The sequence below is a fragment of the Syngnathus typhle genome, unplaced genomic scaffold, assembly GCF_033458585.1.
Source record: "Syngnathus typhle isolate RoL2023-S1 ecotype Sweden unplaced genomic scaffold, RoL_Styp_1.0 HiC_scaffold_197, whole genome shotgun sequence".
NCBI lineage: Eukaryota > Metazoa > Chordata > Actinopteri > Syngnathiformes > Syngnathidae > Syngnathus > Syngnathus typhle.
The window spans coordinates 31,138-40,000 of NW_026872102.1; positions in this window are offsets into that span (position 1 = coordinate 31,138).

An 8,863-nucleotide genomic window follows, 5' to 3' on the forward strand; every position below is an offset into this window, starting at 1 on the left:
CGGCAGGCCGTGCACGCGGACGAGATGACCGAAAGAAGCTCCAGGAGAGCGGATGGACGCTTTTTAAGCACCGAGGCGGAGATCGCGGAGCTTTAATAGACTTCCAGCGGGCCCAAAGCGGCCAGGCAGACGGCGCAGCGCGACCTGGTACCTCGCACGGGACGCATCGCCCCCCCCGCGCACAGTTCCAGGGGGCCGGGATGACGTTTCAAAGCTGCCGCTGCAGCTGCGGCGGGGAGTGGCCTCCCTCCGGTGGACACGACGAGTAAATGACACCGGCCGCTGACGCAAACCCACGCCGGACAGGAGAGCTCAAAAGCCGGGTAACATTTCAAGGAAGACCCCCCCTGCGCAGACCTCCACTAGGCCGGGATGACTGTTCAGCTGTGGCGGGGAGTGGCCTCCCTCCGGTCGGCACGACGAGTAAATGACACCGGCCGCTGACGCAAACCCACGCCGGACAGGAGAGCTCAAAAGCCGGGTAACATTTCAAGGAAGACCCCCCCTGCGCAGACCTCCACTAGGCCGGGATGACTGTTCAGCTGTGGCGGGGAGTGGCCTCCCTCCGGTCGGCACGACGAGTAAATGACACCGGCCGCTGACGCAAACCCACGCCGGACAGGAGAGCTCAAAAGCCGGGTAACATTTCAAGGAAGACCCCCCCTGCGCAGACCTCCACTAGGCCGGGATGACTGTTCAGCTGTGGCGGGGAGTGGCCTCCCTCCGGTCGGCACGACGAGTAAATGACACCGGCCGCTGACGCAAACCCACGCCGGACAGGAGAGCTCAAAAGCCGGGTAACATTTCAAGGAAGACCCCCCCTGCGCAGACCTCCACTAGGCCGGGATGACTGTTCAGCTGTGGCGGGGAGTGGCCTCCCTCCGGTCGGCACGACGAGTAAATGACACCGGCCGCTGACGCAAACCCACGCCGGACAGGAGAGCTCAAAAGCCGGGTAACATTTCAAGGAAGACCCCCCCTGCGCAGACCTCCACTAGGCCGGGATGACTGTTCAGCTGTGGCGGGGAGTGGCCTCCCTCCGGTCGGCACGACGAGTAAATGACACCGGCCGCTGACGCAAACCCACGCCGGACAGGAGAGCTCAAAAGCCGGGTAACATTTCAAGGAAGACCCCCCCTGCGCAGACCTCCACTAGGCCGGGATGACTGTTCAGCTGCGGCGGGGAGTGGCCTCCCTCCGGTCGGCACGACGAGTAAATGACACCGGCCGCTGACGCAAACCCACGCCGGACAGGAGAGCTCAAAAGCCGGGTAACATTTCAAGGAAGACCCCCCCTGCGCAGACCTCCACTAGGCCGGGATGACTGTTCAGCTGCGGCGGGGAGTGGCCTCCCTCCGGTCGGCACGACGAGTAAAGCTATTTAGGAAAATCTGAGATAAATATCACTTGCATAATAATTTGGAACACGGTCCCGTGTTCCAAATTATTATGCAAAATGTATTTAGACACCAGCAATCGCACTTAGATTTGTTTCTTTTTTCTTTCTTTTAGCTTCCATAATGTTACCGGGCGCTGACGCAAACCCACGCCCGGCAGGAGAGCTCAAAAGCCGGGTAACATTTCAAGGAAGACCCCCCCTGCGCAGACCTCCACTAGGCCGGGATGACTGTTCAGCTGCGGCGGGGAGTGGCCTCCCTCCGGTCGGCACGACGAGTAAATGACACCGGCCGCTGACGCAAACCCACGCCGGACAGGAGAGCTCAAAAGCCGGGTAACATTTCAAGGAAGACCCCCCCTGCGCAGACCTCCACTAGGCCGGGATGACTTTTCAAAGCTGCCTCTGCAGCTGCGGCGGGGAGTTGCCTCCCTCCGGTGGACACGACGAGTAAATACACCAGCACTTGCTCTTAGATTTGTTTCTTTTTTCTTTCTTTTAGCTTCCATAATGTTACCGGGCGCTGACGCAAACCCACGCCCGGCAGGAGAGCTCAAAAGCCGGGTAACATTTCAAGGAAGACCCCCCCTGCGCAGACCTCCACTAGGCCGGGATGACTGTTCAGCTGCGGCGGGGAGTGGCCTCCCTCCGGTCGGCACGACGAGTAAAGCTATTTAGGAAAATCTGAGATAAATATCACTTGCATAATAATTTGGAACACGGTCCCGTGTTCCAAATTATTATGCAAAATGTATTTAGACACCAGCAATCGCACTTAGATTTGTTTCTTTTTTCTTTCTTTTAGCTTCCATAATGTTACCGGGCGCTGACGCAAACCCACGCCCGGCAGGAGAGCTCAAAAGCCGGGTAACATTTCAAGGAAGACCCCCCCTGCGCAGACCTCCACTAGGCCGGGATGACTGTTCAGCTGCGGCGGGGAGTGGCCTCCCTCCGGTCGGCACGACGAGTAAATGACACCGGCCGCTGACGCAAACCCACGCCGGACAGGAGAGCTCAAAAGCCGGGTAACATTTCAAGGAAGACCCCCCCTGCGCAGACCTCCACTAGGCCGGGATGACTGTTCAGCTGCGGCGGGGAGTGGCCTCCCTCCGGTCGGCACGACGAGTAAAGCTATTTAGGAAAATCTGAGATAAATATCACTTGCATAATAATTTGGAACACGGTCCCGTGTTCCAAATTATTATGCAAAATGTATTTAGACACCAGCAATCGCACTTAGATTTGTTTCTTTTTTCTTTCTTTTAGCTTCCATAATGTTACCGGGCGCTGACGCAAACCCACGCCCGGCAGGAGAGCTCAAAAGCCGGGTAACATTTCAAGGAAGACCCCCCCTGCGCAGACCTCCACTAGGCCGGGATGACTGTTCAGCTGCGGCGGGGAGTGGCCTCCCTCCGGTCGGCACGACGAGTAAATGACACCGGCCGCTGACGCAAACCCACGCCGGACAGGAGAGCTCAAAAGCCGGGTAACATTTCAAGGAAGACCCCCCCTGCGCAGACCTCCACTAGGCCGGGATGACTTTTCAAAGCTGCCTCTGCAGCTGCGGCGGGGAGTTGCCTCCCTCCGGTGGACACGACGAGTAAATACACCAGCACTTGCTCTTAGATTTGTTTCTTTTTTCTTTCTTTTAGCTTCCATAATGTTACCGGGCGCTGACGCAAACCCACGCCCGGCAGGAGAGCTCAAAAGCCGGGTAACATTTCAAGGAAGACCCCCCCTGCGCAGACCTCCACTAGGCCGGGATGACTGTTCAGCTGCGGCGGGGAGTGGCCTCCCTCCGGTCGGCACGACGAGTAAAGCTATTTAGGAAAATCTGAGATAAATATCACTTGCATAATAATTTGGAACACGGTCCCGTGTTCCAAATTATTATGCAAAATGTATTTAGACACCAGCAATCGCACTTAGATTTGTTTCTTTTTTCTTTCTTTTAGCTTCCATAATGTTACCGGGCGCTGACGCAAACCCACGCCCGGCAGGAGAGCTCAAAAGCCGGGTAACATTTCAAGGAAGCTATTTAGGAAAATCTGAGATAAATATCCTTTGCATAATAATTTGGAACACGGTCCCGTGTTCCAAATTATTATGCAAAATGTATTTAAGTGTCATAAAGATTACATTTTTTGTTTTTCAAGTACTGAAATCACCCTCAGTCATGGTACAGTCCATGGTAGTCTGCCAGGTGAGCGCAATTGTAGTAATTAACAAGTCTATTTAAGTTCCGCGTTTTTAAGCGTTCGGCCATTTCGTTCAACCATGGGGAGGAAAAAGGATCTCTCTGCTGTCGAGAAGCGTGAAATCGTTCGATGCCTTGGACAAGGTATGCAGACATTCGATATTGCACGAAAGCTTAAGCGCGACCATCGAACTTTGAAGAAATTCGTCGCTGATTCGGAGCAAACGCGCGTTCGTGCAGACAAAGGCACGACAAGGAAGGTTTCTGCAAGACAAACAAATCGAATCAAGAGGGCGGCTGCAAGCATGCCACTAAAGACGAGCAAACAAATATTCGACGCTGCTGGTGCCAGTGAAGTCCCACGAACGACGAGGTGCAGGATCCTCCAGAGGCTTGCAGTTGTGCGGAAACCCTCCATTCGGCCACCCCTGAACAACGCGAACAAGCAGAAACGGCTGCAGTGGGCCCAGACTTACATGAAGACAAATTTTCAGACAGTCCTGTTCACCGACGAGTGCCGTGCCACCTTGGATGGGCCAGGTAGGGTTTTTTAAGTTTTTCCTTGCACTTTTGAGAGCTCAGGGGATGCTTTGAGAATAATTGTCAATTTCTGTCTATGTGAAGCCCTTTGAGACTGCTTGTGATTTAGGGCTATACAAATAAACTTGATTTGACTTGACTTTACAGATGGATGGAGTCGTGGATGGTTGGTGGACGGCCACGATAGCCCAACAAGGCTGCGGCGTCAGCAGGGAGGTGGCGGAGTGATGTTTTGGGCCGGAATCATGGGGAGAGAGCTGCTTGGCCCCTTTAGGGTCCCTGAAGGCGTCAAAATTACGTCTGTTAACTACGTGGAATTTCTGACTCAACACTTCTGTCCATGGTACAACAGGAAGAACCGTGCTTTCCGTCAAAAGATCATCTTCATGCATGACAATGCACCGTCTCATGCTGCAAGAAATACGTCAACGTCTTTGGCATCTATGGGAATAAAGGGAGAGAAACTGATGGTGTGGCCCCCATGCTCCCCTGACCTCAATCCTATTGAAAACTTGTGGAGCATCGTCAAGCAGAAAATCTACGAAGGTGGGAGGCAGTTCAATTCCAAAGAGCAGCTCTGGCAGGCTATTCTTAGATCCTGCCAAGAAATTCAACCAGAAACTGTACAAAAACTCACAAGTTCAGTGGATGGAAGAATCGTGAAGCTGCTGTTGAACAAAGGGTCCTATGTTAAAATGTAACTTTGTTTTTTATTGAAATAAAGGGTCCTATGTTAAAATGTAACTTGTTTGTCTTTTCTTTGAAATAGCTTTTGATTTCAGTAAATATGACCTCCTAATGCTGTAAATTCTTAAGATGGGCATTTCAGTTCATAAAAACCTATAAAATGTTATAAAACTCTGTTGTGCGTAATAATGTGGAACAGTGCATTTTAAGTTTTTTATTTTTTAAAAATTCTGTGATCATTCGGAGGTTTGTTCAATAAAATTAGAATTCATCAAAATAATGGTTGATGACTTGAAAATTATGCTGACTCATTTTGCATCGACTATTTAGGAAAATCTGAGATAAATGTCACTTGCATAATAATTTGGAACACGGTGTAAGTGCGATTGCTGGTGTATTTACTCGTCGTGTCCACCGGAGGACGGCAAATCCCCGCCGCAGCTGCAGCGGCAGCGCTTAAATGTCTTCCCGGCCGCCTGGAACTCTGCACGGGGCGTGTTTCGTCCCGCGCAGCGGTACCAGATCGCGCTGCGCCGTCAGCCGAGCCGCGCGCAGGTCCGCTGGAAGTCTACACTGTGTTCCAAATTATTATGCAAATTGTATTTATGTGTCATAAAGATTACATTTTTTGTTTTTCAATTAAACTCATGGATGGTATTACGTGTCAGGGCTCTTTGGATCACTGAGATCAATCTCAGACACCGGGGATCATTACCGGCCAGTTGAGCCCAAATTAAGGAAAAACTACTTAAGAATGGTGTTCCACATTATTAAGCAGATAATTTGAAGTTCGCTTTGAGCAGTGGCGGACGCCAACCCACGACCGGTGGGAGAGCTCGGAGGGCGGATGGGCTTTCAAGGAAGCCCCCCAGGCCGGTCCCACTCAGAATTTTTTTTTTTTTGGCTTCCATAATGTACCGGGCGCGGACGCGAAACCCACGCCGGGCAGGAGAGCTCGAAAGGCGGCTAAGCATTCAAGGAAGCACCGTCTGGAGCTTCAGAGCCGTTCCGCCTGACTTTTAACGTAGAGTACCGGGCGCAAACCACTAACTCAAGCCCGGCATGGCAGCTCGAAAGGCGGCTAAGCATTCAAGGAAGCACCGTCTGGAGCTTCAGAGCCGTTCCGCCTGACTTTTAACGTAGAGTACCGGGCGCAAACCACTAACTCAAGCCCGGCATGGCAGCTCGAAAGGCGGCTAAGCATTCAAGGAAGCACCGTCTGGAGCTTCAGAGCCGTTCCGCCTGACTTTTAACGTAGAGTACCGGGCGCAAACCACTAACTCAAGCCCGGCATGGCAGCTCGAAAGGCGGCTAAGCATTCAAGGAAGCACCGTCTGGAGCTTCAGAGCCGTTCCGCCTGACTTTTAACGTAGAGTACCGGGCGCAAACCACTAACTCAAGCCCGGCATGGCAGCTCGAAAGGCGGCTAAGCATTCAAGGAAGCACCGTCTGGAGCTTCAGAGCCGTTCCGCCTGACTTTTAACGTAGAGTACCGGGCGCAAACCACTAACTCAAGCCCGGCATGGCAGCTCGAAAGGCGGCTAAGCATTCAAGGAAGCACCGTCTGGAGCTTCAGAGCCGTTCCGCCTGACTTTTAACGTAGAGTACCGGGCGCAAACCACTAACTCAAGCCCGGCATGGCAGCTCGAAAGGCGGCTAAGCATTCAAGGAAGCACCGTCTGGAGCTTCAGAGCCGTTCCGCCTGACTTTTAACGTAGAGTACCGGGCGCAAACCACTAACTCAAGCCCGGCATGGCAGCTCGAAAGGCGGCTAAGCATTCAAGGAAGCACCGTCTGGAGCTTCAGAGCCGTTCCGCCTGACTTTTAACGTAGAGTACCGGGCGCAAACCACTAACTCAAGCCCGGCATGGCAGCTCGAAAGGCGGCTAAGCATTCAAGGAAGCACCGTCTGGAGCTTCAGAGCCGTTCCGCCTGACTTTTAACGTAGAGTACCGGGCGCAAACCACTAACTCAAGCCCGGCATGGCAGCTCGAAAGGCGGCTAAGCATTCAAGGAAGCACCGTCTGGAGCTTCAGAGCCGTTCCGCCTGACTTTTAACGTAGAGTACCGGGCGCAAACCACTAACTCAAGCCCGGCATGGCAGCTCGAAAGGCGGCTAAGCATTCAAGGAAGCACCGTCTGGAGCTTCAGAGCCGTTCCGCCTGACTTTTAACGTAGAGTACCGGGCGCAAACCACTAACTCAAGCCCGGCATGGCAGCTCGAAAGGCGGCTAAGCATTCAAGGAAGCACCGTCTGGAGCTTCAGAGCCGTTCCGCCTGACTTTTAACGTAGAGTACCGGGCGCAAACCACTAACTCAAGCCCGGCATGGCAGCTCGAAAGGCGGCTAAGCATTCAAGGAAGCACCGTCTGGAGCTTCAGAGCCGTTCCGCCTGACTTTTAACGTAGAGTACCGGGCGCAAACCACTAACTCAAGCCCGGCATGGCAGCTCGAAAGGCGGCTAAGCATTCAAGGAAGCACCGTCTGGAGCTTCAGAGCCGTTCCGCCTGACTTTTAACGTAGAGTACCGGGCGCAAACCACTAACTCAAGCCCGGCATGGCAGCTCGAAAGGCGGCTAAGCATTCAAGGAAGCGACGCCGGCCGGTCCGCGGGCCAAATAGGGTCCAGTAAAGTACCGGGCGCGGCCACTAACGCCTTGTGGCGGTCGCCTTGTGGCGGTCGGGGGGTGGCGGTCGGGGCTGGCGCTTGGGGCCTGGTGGCGGTCGCCTTGTGGCGGTCGCCTTGTGGCGGTCGGGGGGTGGCGGTCGGGGCTGGCGCTTGGGGCCAGTGGCGGTCGCCTTGTGGCGGTCGCCTTGTGGCGGTCGCCTTGTGGCGGTCGCCTTGTGGCGGTCGCCTTGTGGCGGTCGCCTTGTGGCGGTCGGGGGGTGGCGGTCGGGGCTGGCGCTTGGGGCCAGTGGCGGTCGCCTTGTGGCGGTCGCCTTGTGGCGGTCGCCTTGTGGCGGTCGCCTTGTGGCGGTCGCCTTGTGGCGGTCGGGGGGTGGCGGTCGGGGCTGGCGCTTGGGGCCGGTGGCGGTCGCCTTGTGGCGGTCGCCTTGTGGCGGTCGCCTTGTGGCGGTCGCCTTGTGGCGGTCGCCTTGTGGCGGTCGGGGGGTGGCGGTCGGGGCTGGCGCTTGGGGCCGGTGGCGGTCGCCTTGTGGCGGTCGCCTTGTGGCGGTCGCCTTGTGGCGGTCGCCTTGTGGCGGTCGCCTTGTGGCGGTCGCCTTGTGGCGGTCGGGGGGTGGCGGTCGGGGCTGGCGCTTGGGGCCAGTGGCGGTCGCCTTGTGGCGGTCGCCTTGTGGCGGTCGCCTTGTGGCGGTCGCCTTGTGGCGGTCGCCTTGTGGCGGTCGGGGGGTGGCGGTCGGGGCTGGCGCTTGGGGCCGGTGGCGGTCGCCTTGTGGCGGTCGCCTTGTGGCGGTCGCCTTGTGGCGGTCGGGGGGTGGCGGTCGGGGCTGGCGCTTGGGGCTGGCGTCCGCCAATAGTGGTTTAATTTCGGGAGGAAGATTGATTTTCGTCCCAAGCCCGCCGCTGGAGAAAATTTTAGGTACCAGGAGTGGATTTTTTTTGTCCACTCAGGAGGGGGACGTTGGCTGGTTTGGTGTCCGGGGGAAAGTGCTCTTTTCTCGGCCAGGAGAAAGATTAGACTCCCAGCCCGCCGCTGGAGAAAATTCTAGGTACCAGGAGTGGATTTTTTTTGTCCACTCAGGAGGGGGACGTGCTTTGTTGTCCGGGGGAAAGTGCTCTTTTCTCGGCCAGGAGAAAGATTAGACTCCCAGCCCGCCGCTGGAGAAAATCTTAGGTACCAGGAGTGGATTTTTTTTGTCCACTCAGGAGGGGGACGTGCTTTGTTGTCCGGGGAGAGTGCTCTTTTCTCGGCCAGGAGAAAGATTAGACTCCCAGCCCGCCGCTGGAGAAAATTCTAGGTACCAGGAGTGGATTTTTTTTGTCCACTCAGGAGGGGGACGTGCTTTGTTGTCCGGGGAGAGTGCTCTTTTCTCGGCCAGGAGAAAGATTAGACTCCCAGCCCGCCGCTGGAGAAAATTCT